The sequence below is a fragment of the Lissotriton helveticus genome, chromosome 6 (assembly GCF_964261635.1).
Source record: "Lissotriton helveticus chromosome 6, aLisHel1.1, whole genome shotgun sequence".
Lineage (NCBI taxonomy): Eukaryota > Metazoa > Chordata > Amphibia > Caudata > Salamandridae > Lissotriton > Lissotriton helveticus.
This window is the reverse complement of record NC_136067.1, coordinates 885731984-885746267: the sequence shown is the minus strand read 5'-3', so window position 1 is coordinate 885746267 and position 14284 is coordinate 885731984. Positions and strand designations below refer to the sequence as shown.

General features: G+C 51.9%; 1 protein-coding gene across 1 annotated transcript in view; it reads left to right on the top strand.

The window, feature by feature from the left end:
* LOC144763160 (G-protein coupled receptor family C group 6 member A-like) overlaps nt 1-14284 on the top strand; it is a 582371-nt gene that overhangs the window by 427215 nt on the left and 140872 nt on the right. The window lies entirely within an intron of this gene.

Below are 14284 nucleotides of genomic sequence, written 5' to 3'. Positions count from 1 at the left end.
TGTCTCGGCATGGCCAGACCTCGGGGAGGCCTGCCTGAGAAAACTCGGAGGAAAAGGCCCATCGGCAAGGGGGCTGAGCGGCAGGTGCGTACCCGGGCCCCTGGGGGCCCCGGCGGGCGGGCCCGGGTCCTGCCTTCCCCTGATTCGGAACCGCCGGACCTATCGGAGGTCAGACTGTGGAAAAAAACTCGGAGAAAAAGGACCATCGGGAAGGGGCTGAGAGGCAGGTGCATTCCCGGGCCCCTGGGGGCCCCGGCGGGCGGGCCCGGGTGCTGCCTGGCCCCGTCTCAGCATGGCCAGACCTCACGGGGGCCTGCCTGAGCAAACTCGGAGGAAAAGGCCCATCGGCAAGGGGGCTAAGCAGCAGGTGCGTACCCAGGCCCCTGGGGGCCCCGGCGGGAGGGCCCGGGTCCTGCCTTCCCCTGATTCAGAATCGCCAGACCACACGGAGGTCTGACTGACCCTCTCCCTAGTAATCCGGAGGAAAATTACCCCCCTTTCTTGTAATCCGTGCACTAGAGGTGACAGAGGGGACCCAAGGCGCGAAAGTACCCGACCTCCTGGAGCCCTCGCTGGGATCCGGGAGGCAAATGGCACCTCATCGGGACTTCCAGGGAAGTTCGGCCATCTGGTCGCCCCCATTGGAAAGCATTGCGGGCGACCAGATGGCCGAGGCGATCCGGGAGACCAGATGGCCGAGGGGATCCTGGAGACCAGATGGCCGAGGGGATCCGGGAGACCAGATGGCCGAGGGGATCCGGGCGACCAGATGGCCGGGCACGAAAGGGACGCCATCCGGTCGCCCCGTGCCCCCACGAAGGAGGGAGCGGGCGCCCGGGGCATGGCGGGCCGGAGGCCCGGGGCCCCAGCCGGGCCACAGCCATGGAGGCTGCCAGGGGCCGGCGGGCCCTCCGACCCGGGGCCCGCTTACACCTTGACAAGCAGGGGAGGCCTGCAAGGGACCGACGGACCCCTGTCCTGGGCCCTGGGTGGAGCGGCAGCCCGGGGGACCGGGCCCAGGGCCGGAGCGCCCGACCCGGGGCCCCGACCGGGCCCCTGGACCCAGCCGGGGCTCCCAGGCCCGGAGGCACAGGGGAAGCCTCCCCGGGCCCGCCGGACCCCGTCCCGGGCACCCTGCCCCGCGGCAGGACCCAGGACGGAGCCCGGGGTGGGGAGGCCACCCTCCCCGGGGCCCTCAGGGGCCCCGGATGGAGCTCCTGAACACAGACAAGCAAGGGGAGGCTCCCCGGGCACATCGGAACCCCTTTCCGGGCCCTTGGCAGTGCGGCAGGCTGGGAGACAGGGCCCAGGGCCTGAGCACCCGACCCGGGGCCCGCCCGGGCCCCTGGACCCAGCCGGGGCTCCCAAGCCCGGAGGCGCATGGGACGCCTCCCCGGTCCCTCCGGACCCCGTCCCGGGCACCCTGCCACGCAGCAGGACCAAGGACAGAGCCCGGGGTGGGGAGGCCGCCCTCCCCGGGCCCTCAGGGGCCCTAGCCACTGCTCCTGAACCCAGCCAAGCAAGGGGAGGCTCCCCGGGCACACCGGAACCCCTTCCCGGGCCCTTGGCAGTGCGGCAGGCTGGGAGACAGGGCCCAGGGCCGGAGAAACCAACCCGGGGCCCGGCCGGGCCCCTGGACGCAGCCGGGGCTCCCAAGCCCGGAGGTGCATGGGACGCCTCCCCGGTCCCTCCGGACCCCGTCCCGGGCACCCTGCCACGCAGCAGGACCAAGGACAGAGCCCGGGGTGGGGAGGCCGCCCTCCCCGGGCCCTCAGGGGCCCTAGCCACTGCTCCTGAACCCAGCCAAGCAAGGGGAGGCTCCCCGGGCACATCGGAACCCCTTCCCGGGCCCTTGGCAGTGCGGCACGCTGGGAGACAGGGCCCAGGGCCGGAGAAACCGAACCGGGGCCCGGCCGGGCCCCTGGACGCAGCCGGGGCTCCCAAGCCCGGAGGTGCATGGGACGCCTCCCCGGTCCCTCCGGACCCCGTCCCGGGCACCCTGCCACGCAGCAGGACCAAGGACAGAGCCCGGGGTGGGGAGGCCACCCTCCCCGGGCCCTCAGGGGCCCTAGCCACTGCTCCTGAACCCCGCCAAGCAAGGGGAGGCTCCCCGGGCACACCGGAACCCCTTCCCGGGCCCTTGGCAGTGCGGCAGGCTGGGAGACAGGGCCCAGGGCCGGAGAAACCAACCCGGGGCCCGGCCGGGCCCCTGGACGCAGCCGGGGCTCCCAAGCCCGGAGGTGCATGGGACGCCTCCCCGGTCCCTCCGGACCCCGTCCCGGGCACCCTGCCACGCAGCAGGACCAAGGACAGAGCCCGGGGTGGGGAGGCCGCCCTCCCCGGGCCCTCAGGGGCCCTAGCCACTGCTCCTGAACCCAGCCAAGCAAGGGGAGGCTCCCCGGGCACATCGGAACCCCTTCCCGGGCCCTTGGCAGTGCGGCACGCTGGGAGACAGGGCCCAGGGCCGGAGAAACCGAACCGGGGCCCGGCCGGGCCCCTGGACGCAGCCGGGGCTCCCAAGCCCGGAGGTGCATGGGACGCCTCCCCGGTCCCTCCGGACCCCGTCCCGGGCACCCTGCCACGCAGCAGGACCAAGGACAGAGCCCGGGGTGGGGAGGCCACCCTCCCCGGGCCCTCAGGGGCCCTAGCCACTGCTCCTGAACCCCGCCAAGCAAGGGGAGGCTCCCCGGGCACACCGGAACCCCTTCCCGGGCCCTTGGCAGTGCGGCAGGCTGGGAGACAGGGCCCAGGGCCGGAGAAACCGACCCGGGGCCCGGCCGGGCCCCTGGACGCAGCCGGGGCTCCCAAGCCCGGAGGTGCATGGGACGCCTCCCCGGTCCCTCCGGACCCCGTCCCGGGCACCCTGCCACGCAGCAGGACCAAGGACAGAGCCCGGGGTGGGGAGGCCGCCCTCCCCGGGCCCTCAGGGGCCCTAGCCACTGCTCCTGAACCCAGCCAAGCAAGGGGAGGCTCCCCGGGCACATCGGAACCCCTTCCCGGGCCCTTGGCAGTGCGGCAGGCTGGGAGACAGGGCCCAGGGCCGGAGAAACCGACCCGGGGCCCGGCCGGGCCCCTGGACGCAGCCGGGGCTCCCAAGCCCGGAGGTGCATGGGACGCCTCCCCGGTCCCTCCGGACCCCATCCCGGGCACCCTGCCACGCAGCAGGACCAAGGACAGAGCCCGGGGTGGGGAGGCCGCCCTCCCCGGGCCCTCAGGGGCCCTAGCCACTGCTCCTGAACCCAGCCAAGCAAGGGGAGGCTCCCCGGGCACACCGGAACCCCTTTCCGGGCCCTTGGCAGTGCGGCAGGCTGGGAGACAGGGCCCAGGGCCGTGGCACCCGACCCGGGGCCCGGCCGGGCCCCTGGACCCAGCCTGGGCTCCCAAGCCCGGAGGCGCAGGGGGAAGCCTCCCCGGGCCCTCCAGGACCCCGTCCCGGGCACCCTGCCACGCAGCAGGACCAAGGACAGCGCCCGGGATGGGGAGGCCGCCCTCCCCTGGACCTCAGGCCTTCCATGTCAGCCCGGCAATCTGGTCGCCCCATTGGAAAGCATTGCGCGCTACTATTGCAAACACATTATCTACCGGACTTGCTCTAGATGGCGCTCCAACATAAGGAATGTACCAACACCTTCCCTACTGGAATCGTGACGAGCAGGAGCCGTCATTAGCACTGAAGGGGATAAGAAATATTATGAAGGCAAAGGATACTTAAACATAAGAACTAACCATTTGATTTGTCATGTGTACAAGCATGATGTTTGATGCTCAATCCACGATGTTGCACATGAAATTCCATTTTCCAACATTTTTCTGGTGCTTAGACCTTATCCTCCCCTGCAAGTGTGTGGAATTTCTTGTTGTCATTTAGTCATACCTCTATAAAAAAACACACAGCCCGTGTGAAGAGGGTTAGGGTTTTTGAAGATTGGATGGGAATGGGGTTTTTTGGGAAAAGTTTTGTGGAGAGAAGAAAAAAAACACTGCATGGACAAACAACAAATGAAGAGAAACAAATGTTTGGATTCAAAGATATCCATAAATCTTTTAAGGGACATACAGGTAGTGCACTACTGCATGCATGAAGTTGTTTGCTAAACGGATGGTTAGGTCACTGAAAAGTTGTACTTACATCTTATTAGTAAGTATGAGGAAACAATTTGACATTGACACTAGTACAGGGCTGCATTAATTACGCAATTTCACTTGCCTTTCTGCCCTCATAGAGAATAAACACTTATTATTAGAACATTAAGTTAGTTAAAAAAATAGCAAAGAAACATATGAAAAAGCTGGAGAGATGACTTTGAAGCAGAGAACAAAGAAACGCACCTAGTCACATTCGTAGAAGTTCAAGTTTACAACAATAACATTTAAAAGATAAGGAGAAGTTAAGAGAGAATACTGTAACTTTATGTTGTAGTTGTCCTGTTGAATTGGTGAAGTTGCATGCATCCAGCCATTCCTCTTATTCGCGATATACTCCTCCATTCCATCTTACGCTCCGTCGATCAATATTGGTGACCAGACACACTGTCCACTGGCTGCCTGATGAGTAATTGCAGATTGCGTCTGAGTTCAGCGTTTGTTCCATGGCACATGGTAAAAGCCGTCCTGTAATTTTTGATGGAAAAAAACAGGAAGTGAACCAGTTAAAAAAATCTAAGGTACGCTGTGTAGTGCAAAAATAACACTTTGAGTTTTCAGAGCTTACATTATTATTATATACAATCATCACTTCAAAAGTGCTTAACATGGTTCTCCTTTAAAAGGATAGTAATAGTAACTATGGTTGAATTCTGCGGGTCCACCATGGATTTCCTTAAAAAAAATTGCAAACAAAATTAGACATTCCCAGGAGTGCTCCCAGACCCCTGAACCCAGTCGGCAAAATGTAGAACACCCCCAAGTAGCTCCCTAAAAACATGCGATACTGCTACCAGGTTGAACCCTAACTTCAAATCGTGCCAAAAAGCACTCTGCAACTAGGCCCAAACCCCCATTTTCCACCATGGATTTTCTTCAAAACACTTGCATTCAAAATTAGACATTACCAGTAGTGCTCCCAGACCCCTGAACCCATTCTCAGAAATCTAGAACACCCCCAAGTAGCCCCCTAAAACCATGCAATACTACTACCAGGTTGAACCCTAACTCGAAAATCGTGCCAAAACCCACTCTGCAGTTAGGCCCTAACTCCCCTTTTCCGCCATGGATTTGCTTAAAACCACTTGCAATCTACATTAGACTATCCCAGCAGGGCTCCCAGACCCTCCAAACCCCTCCAAAAACCTAGAACCCACCCAAACAGCCCCCCCAAAACAATCAAGTGAGCAAAAACGGAAAAACTTTTTCACCTTGGATTTTATCCAAAACACTTGCAACCGATATTAGACCTTCCCAGCAATGCCCCCATATGCCTCAACCAACCCGCAAAAAAGTAGAACACCCCCAAAGAGGCCAAAAGCAAAAATGAAAAATGTGAGACAGAAAATTTTCGGCCTACCAGTCAGAATCCCTCCAAACGCACTCTGCAGCTAGGCCCTAACTCCCCTTTCCCACCATGGATTTTCTTCAAACCACTTGCAATCAACATTAGACTATCCCAGCAGTGCTTCGAGACCCCCCCACAAATCTAGAACACCCCCAAACACCCCCCAAAAACACGCAATACTGCTAGGCCTCAGTTTAAATTGTGCCAAAACGCTGTCTGCAACTAGGCCCAAACCCCCCTTTTCCACCATGGATTTTCTTCAAACCACTTGCAATCAAAATCAGACCTTCCCAGCAGTGCTCCAGGACCCCCGACCCACCCCCACAAATCTAGAACACCCCCAAACAGCCCCCCAAAAACATGCAATACTGGTATATTCAAAACATGGCAAATTGCGGTGTTCACAAAATATTGCTGTTTTCAGCACTTCCACTACTTCGATCCACTTGAAACTTACCTGGACCCTTGTTCCAGCGATTCCCAAGAATCTCAGCAAGGCAGAACAATATCGAACCACTGCGCTCTTTGAAGAAGAAGAAGAAGAGGAAGGTCTACGACTAGTTTTCACTTCGTTTTCACCCAAACACATGCACCCGCAAAACACCAAAAAAGGCCAAAATTCTGCCACTTCTGGACCAAAGAACACCAAACCCCCCTAAAACCTTGCCAACATCATTATGAAGGAGCCTGCATCGGACCCTGAGCCCTAGACTCAGCGGGAACCCTACCAACTTAAACCCAAAAACCCTAGTAAATCGCACTGAACCCTAAACCCTAGATATGCTTTGTCTGTCTGTGTCAAATAACCTAGGTATGCTACATCAGGATGCTTCACTCAGTGGTGCCTGCCTTGACCGTCTGCATGGCCCTGCCGCAAGCATGGGCCAAAAATCCGTTCCGCCCAAGAATTTGCGATTTTTCGGTAATTTCGCAAGATTCGCGAAAAACAGCAAATTTTGCAAACATAACAGATGTTTGGCCCAAGCTTGAAGCAGTGCCATGCAGACGGTCAAGGCAGGCACCACTGAGTTAAGCAACCTGATGTAGAATGGCAAGGCTCTTTGTCAGACAGACAAAGCATATCTAATTGTATGCAGCAAGCCACATAGCCCCAATTTTACATGAACTGCTGTCTGGAGTCGACTCTGTCTGGCATAACACTAACAGTACACTGCCTAGCCCTCGTCCACTACATACCACGAATAGACAGACATGTAGTTCTGCTGTAGTAGTTGTTGTAGACTGGTTTACCTGTTTGCCACTCACGAATTGGCCATAGTTCTTCCGTAAACCGACGCTGATGATCCATCCATCCCAGTGAGTGACCGTAAGGAAAAAAGATATATTATTTAATCAATCATCATGGTATATTGGCAAGTGAGTCCACTCCAAGGACATTTTGCATATTGTAAAATGCAACATAGTGGCCCCTGAATTTGAAGTGCAATTTGAATTAAACAAGGTAAAAAAAACAGAGTAGATGACATGCGTTACAATTACTGTGTAAAAGTTTAAATAATAACTAAGACAAGACATATGATTCATGCACAAAAAACAAACAGCAATTGGTTTCATCAGAGCCAGTCATTGCTGTCCACTGCATGCCATCTTCTCAATTATTCATTACCTGTTCTACTTTTTGTCCGCATCTTCTTCGGAAAGTGAGGGCCCACAGGGCAGCCTCTCCTGTCAATTTCAGAAGTAACTCAGTCAGCAATCAGCAAGCATGTAGTCAGTCAGTAATTTCAGTCCCATTTGAGGGGACTCGTCTGTGAAAACAAAGTTTCTTTATTCTTGGTAATCCATCTGCCTTGAGGGAAATGGATAGGTGGAGTCTGGAGGAGGAGGATAGATGAGCAGGATTGAGTTGTGAACTTGTGAACCTCAGGAATGCAGACTGCAGCACCTTCAAATCAATAAGGAAAATAAGATGAAGCAAGTACTGCTGATGGACTTGTTGTGAAAGTTTTGTTGTGGTAAAAGTAGCAAAACAAAGAAAGACACACAGGAATAAAAGTGAATAAGGACGAAAAAAAGGAAGTCATTTTCAGGCCTCGGTGTCAGGGAAGTAGAGCTTGTCCTCGAACTCTATGAATTGAGACAGGAGTAGGTCAGCTAACAGAGAAGAACTTCCTTCACCTAAGTCGGTGTCCTCTTCTTCCTGCGTGCATTCACGTATTTTGTAATCTGGTAGTATGAAGTGCTGATTCATCTTGATCAGTGTTAACCTATCCACATTTTTGGGCGAGAGGCGGGTCCTTTTTGAAGCTACAATGGCACCAGCAGCACTGAAAACACATTCAAAAGACACGCTTGCGAGTGGGCAAGACAAATAATTTAGAGCCAGATTGGTGATCAGTGGCCATAGAGGCCTTTTCCTATACCAATACAGCAATGGGTTCTGATTAACAAAGACCTCTGTTGGGTCATCCAGATAGGCCTTCACCATCGACTCAAGGTTCTCCACGGCTGCTCATCTTTGCGTACCATCTGTGGCCTTTGCAGCACTGGAACGAGCAAACCCTTTATGAGTTAGCCAATCCGCTTCCGACAATATTATGGCTGGGCCTGGTGCAGGTGAGGATGATGATGCGGTTGCTGCTGGTGTTGTTAACGGCTGCGAGGGAAAGTGACTCCCTTCTGCCACAGATTCAGAAGTGGAACTTGACGCTAGATGGCCTGCTGATTTAGTTGTACTTCTGCCGGCTCCTTGAATTTTCTGCCGCACTTTTTCGAACCGAGTGGCTGACACAGCTAGCCAATGTTTGTACTTTGAAACATCTGCTTCATCAAAAGGAATGAATGTTTTTCTGGCCACTGCCTTTTTGTATCGTGGATCCAGAATAGTGGCACAAATGTAATGTAGTTCTGTATGTGTGGTTTTAAGCTTTTCATTAGCAACTAGGCGGCTTAATAACCTCTCAGCCAACTGATATGCGTCTTGCTTTTCAGCATCATCTCGGAACGTTGAAGACACCGCCTTCAGTTGGTGCTCTAGCATGACCAAAAATGGGATAGCTTTGCCCAAAGAACAGTCCTCCCTGCTGACTTCACATGTGAAGACCTCAAAAGGACAAAGCATGTCTGTCAGGCTTGCAACTAGCTTCCATTCTTCCAACTCTAGCCTCATGTCTTTCATAGTAGAACCCAGTTTATAGACATAATCATTTATTACCCCCCACTGCTCAGACAGTCGCTCAAGCATGTAAAAGGTTGAATTCCAACGTGTTGCCACCTCGTGGATGAGTCCTTTGACTGGCAGTCTACGTTCATGTTGAATGCTCCTCAGCTCCTTCCGGACCTGAAAAGAATGGCTGAAATGTGTGCAGATTCTTCGGCAGGTGGTCAGTAACTTGCTGACTGTGTTTTCTTTTTTCAAGAAATCTTGCACCACGATGTTAATACTGTGCACCAAACACGGCACTCTGAAATAGCGACCTTGCTGCATGGCCTTAACTATATTACTGATTTTGGAAAAGGGGGGTGGTGATGGACAGAGATTCTGAATGATGCAGAATACTCTTACCAAGTTAAGTAGATCATGGTTTTAATCCATCACCGTTTTTTTAGCTCACTGCACCATCCCAGCTCAGAACCTGGCTATATGCAAATTAGTCTGTTCCTGTCCCAGTGCATGATGGGAACAGGGCAAACCAAACTACCAAGCCAATTCTTATACTGGGAAGGAAACAAGCTTCCGGGGACGGGTTTCTGGCATCACAGCCTTCTTCGGCCCGGCTTGCTTGAATCCTGATGGTGCAATGAGCAAGGGACTCACGTCTGAGTATACCCTCCCACACTTAGGGGCCGATTAGGATGGCGGTTTTTCCGCATCCTCCGGGCCGGCGGAAGTGTCCGCCGGCCTGGAGGATGCGGAAAAACCGCTGCGGAGCCTCCAAAGACCCACCGCCAAATTAGGATGGCTGGTGGGTCTGGAATTCCGTCCGCCGCTTTTCCGCCGCGGTCGGCTTCCGACCGTGGCGGAAAAGCTATAACATGGCAGGCGGTGTCTATGAGACACCGTCCGCCATATTAGGATGTTCGTGAATACATGCTTTTCCACGGCGGCTTTTCCGCCATGGAAAAGCATACGGACATTCACTTTGGGGGCCCGTTGCGGGCCCCCTGGGTGAATGGGGGGTGGGGGGTGCACATGGGGGGTACCTATGGTACCCCCCTGCATTTGCGTGCACAAAGCAGCAGGCACCGTGCGGTGCCGGCCGCTTTGTGCATGTAAATGTAAAACATGCTTTTTTAACATTGCGGCGGGTGCAGCTTGAAGCTGCACCCGCCGCAATGTTAAATATAGAGGATGTGACCGCCACCCTGGCGGTCACATCCTAATCAGCACGGAGGGAACGCCGCAGCCCCTGCGGACGTTCCCTCCTCCTCAAGGGTGGCGGACGGACGCAAGTCCGTCCGCCATCCTAATCGGCCCCATAGTGTGGATAAAACCGATTTTGGAAAAGGGGGGTGGTGATGGACAGAGATTCTGAATGATGCAGAATACTCTTACCAAGTAACTATATTACTGCCATTATCCGTGGAAACATAACCAACTATGCGATTTCTTGGATTCAGAGACCTTCCTATCAAACTCGTCCAAAAGGTTAGGTGCAGTATGAGTTTTCTCCATGGCAAACATGGCTAATGTTGCATGTTTCCGAGTAGCTTGAAAAACTGTGTCCGGGTCAACACCTGAATTTGTCTTGTCTCTAACCCCTGCAAAACAGACCGAGTGTGCAGTGATGCACATGTAATCAAGGGCTTGGGAACTGGTCCACATGTCTGCTGTCAAGTGGATAGTGTGAACAGCACTCTTCTGCAAAGCTGCCCCAATCACCTCCAGCACATCTTGATGTAGTGCTGGAACCGCAACTCTTGCAAAATAGGACCGGCTAGGAACCTTCCATTTAGGACAGACTGTTGCCACAAATTATAGAAAACCCACCCCTTCCACGAAAGAAAAAGGGAGAAGTTCCAGCGCTAGCATTTTAGCCAGCTTTGCGTTATGCAGACGTACCGTTGGGTGGTTGCGTTCAAATGGCGCATCCGACCAAAACATGCTTCTAATTGTGAGCTGGACCCTTTAACGTGATGATGATGATGCACACTTCTTCAAACCAGTTAGGCTCATTGATGTAGTTTTTCGCATTGGTGTCTCTCCCAGACTCTTAGTGTGCCTCATACTTGTTGCAGGGGTAGAGGGTGTGGGTGCTACCACTGCAGTGATGCTGCCAGGGGTACTGGGTGTACCAAAAAAAATGTCGGTCGGTTCTTGACTTCCCCCCTGCACAATCAGCACCTTGTCGGCATCAGATGCAATGTGAATGGATACATTTGGATCAGTTCTACTTTGGGCTTCCCGGATGTTTCTTAGGTGCGCATCCCACTTGATAGTGTGGTGTTTTTTGAGATTACCTCTCTGGCCTCCGGTACCATAGTTGGTACCAAGCTTACCCCGACTAACTAATACTTTACAAATCGAACAAACAACCATGTTTTCTGCCTTTTCGCTAACAGTAAAGAAGTCCCAAACTGGGGACTGGAGATGTCTGCTGGTGGTGGAGGTGCTACTTTGACTTTCAATCCCAGATGAAGTGGAGGATGGGCGTGGCTGAATTAGTTTCTGTTGTTCACTTACAGCACCACTACTTGAGGTAATGGAGGTCGAGCTGGATGGAGGTCCCTGCCGGTCCTTCTGACTAAAAAATATGGTAGCTGTAGGTCGTGTTGGTGTTGTAGTTAACTGCTTTGGTGGTGGTACCAGTGCCACGCCGCCCACATCCTGCTCAGCAGTCATTCGGGATAGGGTGAAAATGTCTGTCTGCTGCATGCCCACTGGGGCTGGAGTGACGACTGTGATGACTGGGTCGTCGTCAGACTGTTCATCAGCATCAGAAGACATCACTTCTTGTTCGTCGTCCTCACCCATTAGTCGAAGCCTTCCGGGAACCTTCCTTTTAGGCTTAGCTACCTTTGTTGGCTCATGGCGTGCCTCACTCTCAGACTGCATTTGTGGGTTCCAATCAGGATCAAGGTCATCAGAATGAAGGGGGCTTGAAGAAGAACTTGTATTAGTAGTAGTAGCCCTCCTTGACCTTTTTCTTGCTGGGGATCTGGAAGACTATGGATCATCATCAGGAGGAGTGGCTTCCTCGAATGATACCTCCGCTTGAATATCAATTTCCTGATGTGCCCCTACTTCTGGAGGAACAAGCGTTGTAGGCAGTTGTGCCGCTCCATGAACCTCTAGTTGCACCTCTCCATGAGCCTCTCCATGCGCCTCTCTTTGCGCCTTGCCTTGCGCCTCTCCTTGCGCCTCTCCTTGCCCATGTACTTGCGCTTGTACTAGTTGCACCTCTGGTTGTCGTTGCGGCTGTGGTTGTTGAACACTCGTCAGCTGAGTGTCGTAATTTAGCAGCGATTAGATTAAGCATTAGCAGAAGACATCCTGCATTTAGAGACTATCTTGTCTTTCTATGGAATCCATTTTGTATTTGGCAGCCATTTTAGATGGCCATGTGCTCACCATGTACTCAGTCCTATCTTGCTGTTCTCTGCTCGGTATATTTAGCCTCTTCCTCCTACTTTGCACATGCTCAGTTGTGCTTGCAGCTGCTAATATTCTGTAACTGTCAGGATGTGCTTGCTAGCATTGGCAAAACTGTTAGCTCCTCCTACTTGTCGACTGTGCATTTTCTGTATGACCATCTATGTGTGTAACTCTTCTTATGTGCACTTGTACTGCCCTTTTTTAGCCCCTGTGAGGGTATATAAGAGATACTGTGGCCTTCAGTCCTCAGACCATCTCATACAGAGTGCTGCGGCTTCTGTGTGACATGGCCTCACTTGTTGTAATTTAATAAATATGTTTCTCTTGATTACAGATTCTGTGCCAACTTTTTCATGCTGCTTTAAAGGATCAGGTGTTAGTGCAAACCCCTGAGATGGGATTTTTGATTTCCATCATTTGGCGCGCCAACTTGGGGCTCATCAGAGCGGTGACTATCTGCAGGAGCGATTTTTGGTCAGGAGACAGAAGTTTACTGAGGAAGACAAGGCAGGATTCTACTAAAGGAGGTACCAATTCTGGGGGTTCTTAGTCTCTGTAGCCCAGTCTACTTCTGATCTTACTGATTTTTGATCCTCCACATGATGGCACCCCTGACTGAGAACATTTCTGGCGTGAATATTTTAAAAGAAAAGACTGTTAGGTCATTCAAAACTTGGCAGATAGAATCTGGACGCTCGTGCTTGGTAAGAACCATTGTATGGTAATTACTGTGAGCTTATGTTAGCCAGTGACTCGCAAGGCAGTTTTAGGATACGCTTGCTGTGGCTTATGGATATGGATATGGATATGGATATGTATGGATGATCGATCATATTTATGATATGGATTATGTGATATATGCGTTGCAACACATGTAGGCAGGTAATGTGGAGATGTTTCTCCATTTATGGTTATGAGCGGCGCAATGATTAAGTGCCATTTTAGATTATGATAATGCATATTTTGCATTATGTTTGTTTGCATGCCTGTTCCAAACTCACATGTAAAATGTGTAGTTTTATGAGAGGTACCATAGTGAGATATGAATTGAATTAGCCGGCTTCCCCTAGAGGGAAAACTTAAAATAGGTTTTAGGTATGAAAACATATTTCTTCCTTGGTGAAATTTTTCCCCAGGGAATTTAAATATGCCCATAATACATATGAGGATCCTTTGTTCTGTCGAATTTTATGTATGAAGATATGCAGAGCGGTTTTTGGTGTTCTGCCAGCCTGAATTAGTGAATTGAAAGTATTTCTACTTCAGTTTTTAGAATACTGTTGAGAATAGGGTTTCTCCTTGTAAATATGACTTACAACTGGAATTTACATAGGTGGTTTGGATGCAGTCTGCGGGCTGTCTTTTGTTTCTGGCTTTAGTGTTGACCCATGGTTTAAAAGGTGTGTTTAAATGTCTAGCTGGTTTGTGGTTTTTTTCCATTCATGTAACTTTTGCTTGTACATTGCGTCGTCGCTATTTACGAAACATGGCTAAAGCGCGCTGTATTGTGTGTCTTTTGTGTTTTACCCTTTTCTGTTTATGTCTGTACTGAGCTCAAATGCATTTTTGTGGGTATTTTTGATGTTTTCAGTCTGTTAAACATAATGTTAGATTACTTAATATTAGGGAAAAATTCGATAGAAATTCAGGAATGACCTATGTGATGTGCTAAACATAACTATATGTTTCTCCTCAAAGTTATAGGGTAAGGAATAGCGCACATGTACAATTGTTAAATGTTTAAGGGATAAACTTAAAATTCTTATTCACTAGGAATATTAAAGGCCTACAGCAGAAAAATGAAATGGTGTGTTTTTGTAGACGACACTCTCATAACATGTTTTCTCCTATACATCGCATTAGATGTTAACAGGCAAAACAGTTTAGCTGGAGTGAGTTTTTCTGAACTTAAAATGTGTATTCTTAAACACACATTTCAAAGCTTGGAATGTCTGTTTTTAGTAAGGCTGCCTCCAGGAAATTCAACACTGGGTAGGGCCTGCCGTCAAGGACACAGCTGTTGTTTTCGCAGGCCATGTTTATTTAGCCAGGACTTCTTCCTTAGTTTAACGTGCAACTTTGCATTTCAGAGTGTTATTTTGAAAGCAAGGTTTACAAAAATAAGGTTAATTATTTGTATCACAGTCAGACATTTTAATTGCGATTTCCCTTCTCTTTTAGCATGTATGGCTCTGTTCCTAAAATCATTGTCCTTTTCAAACAAAAGTGGCGCGAAG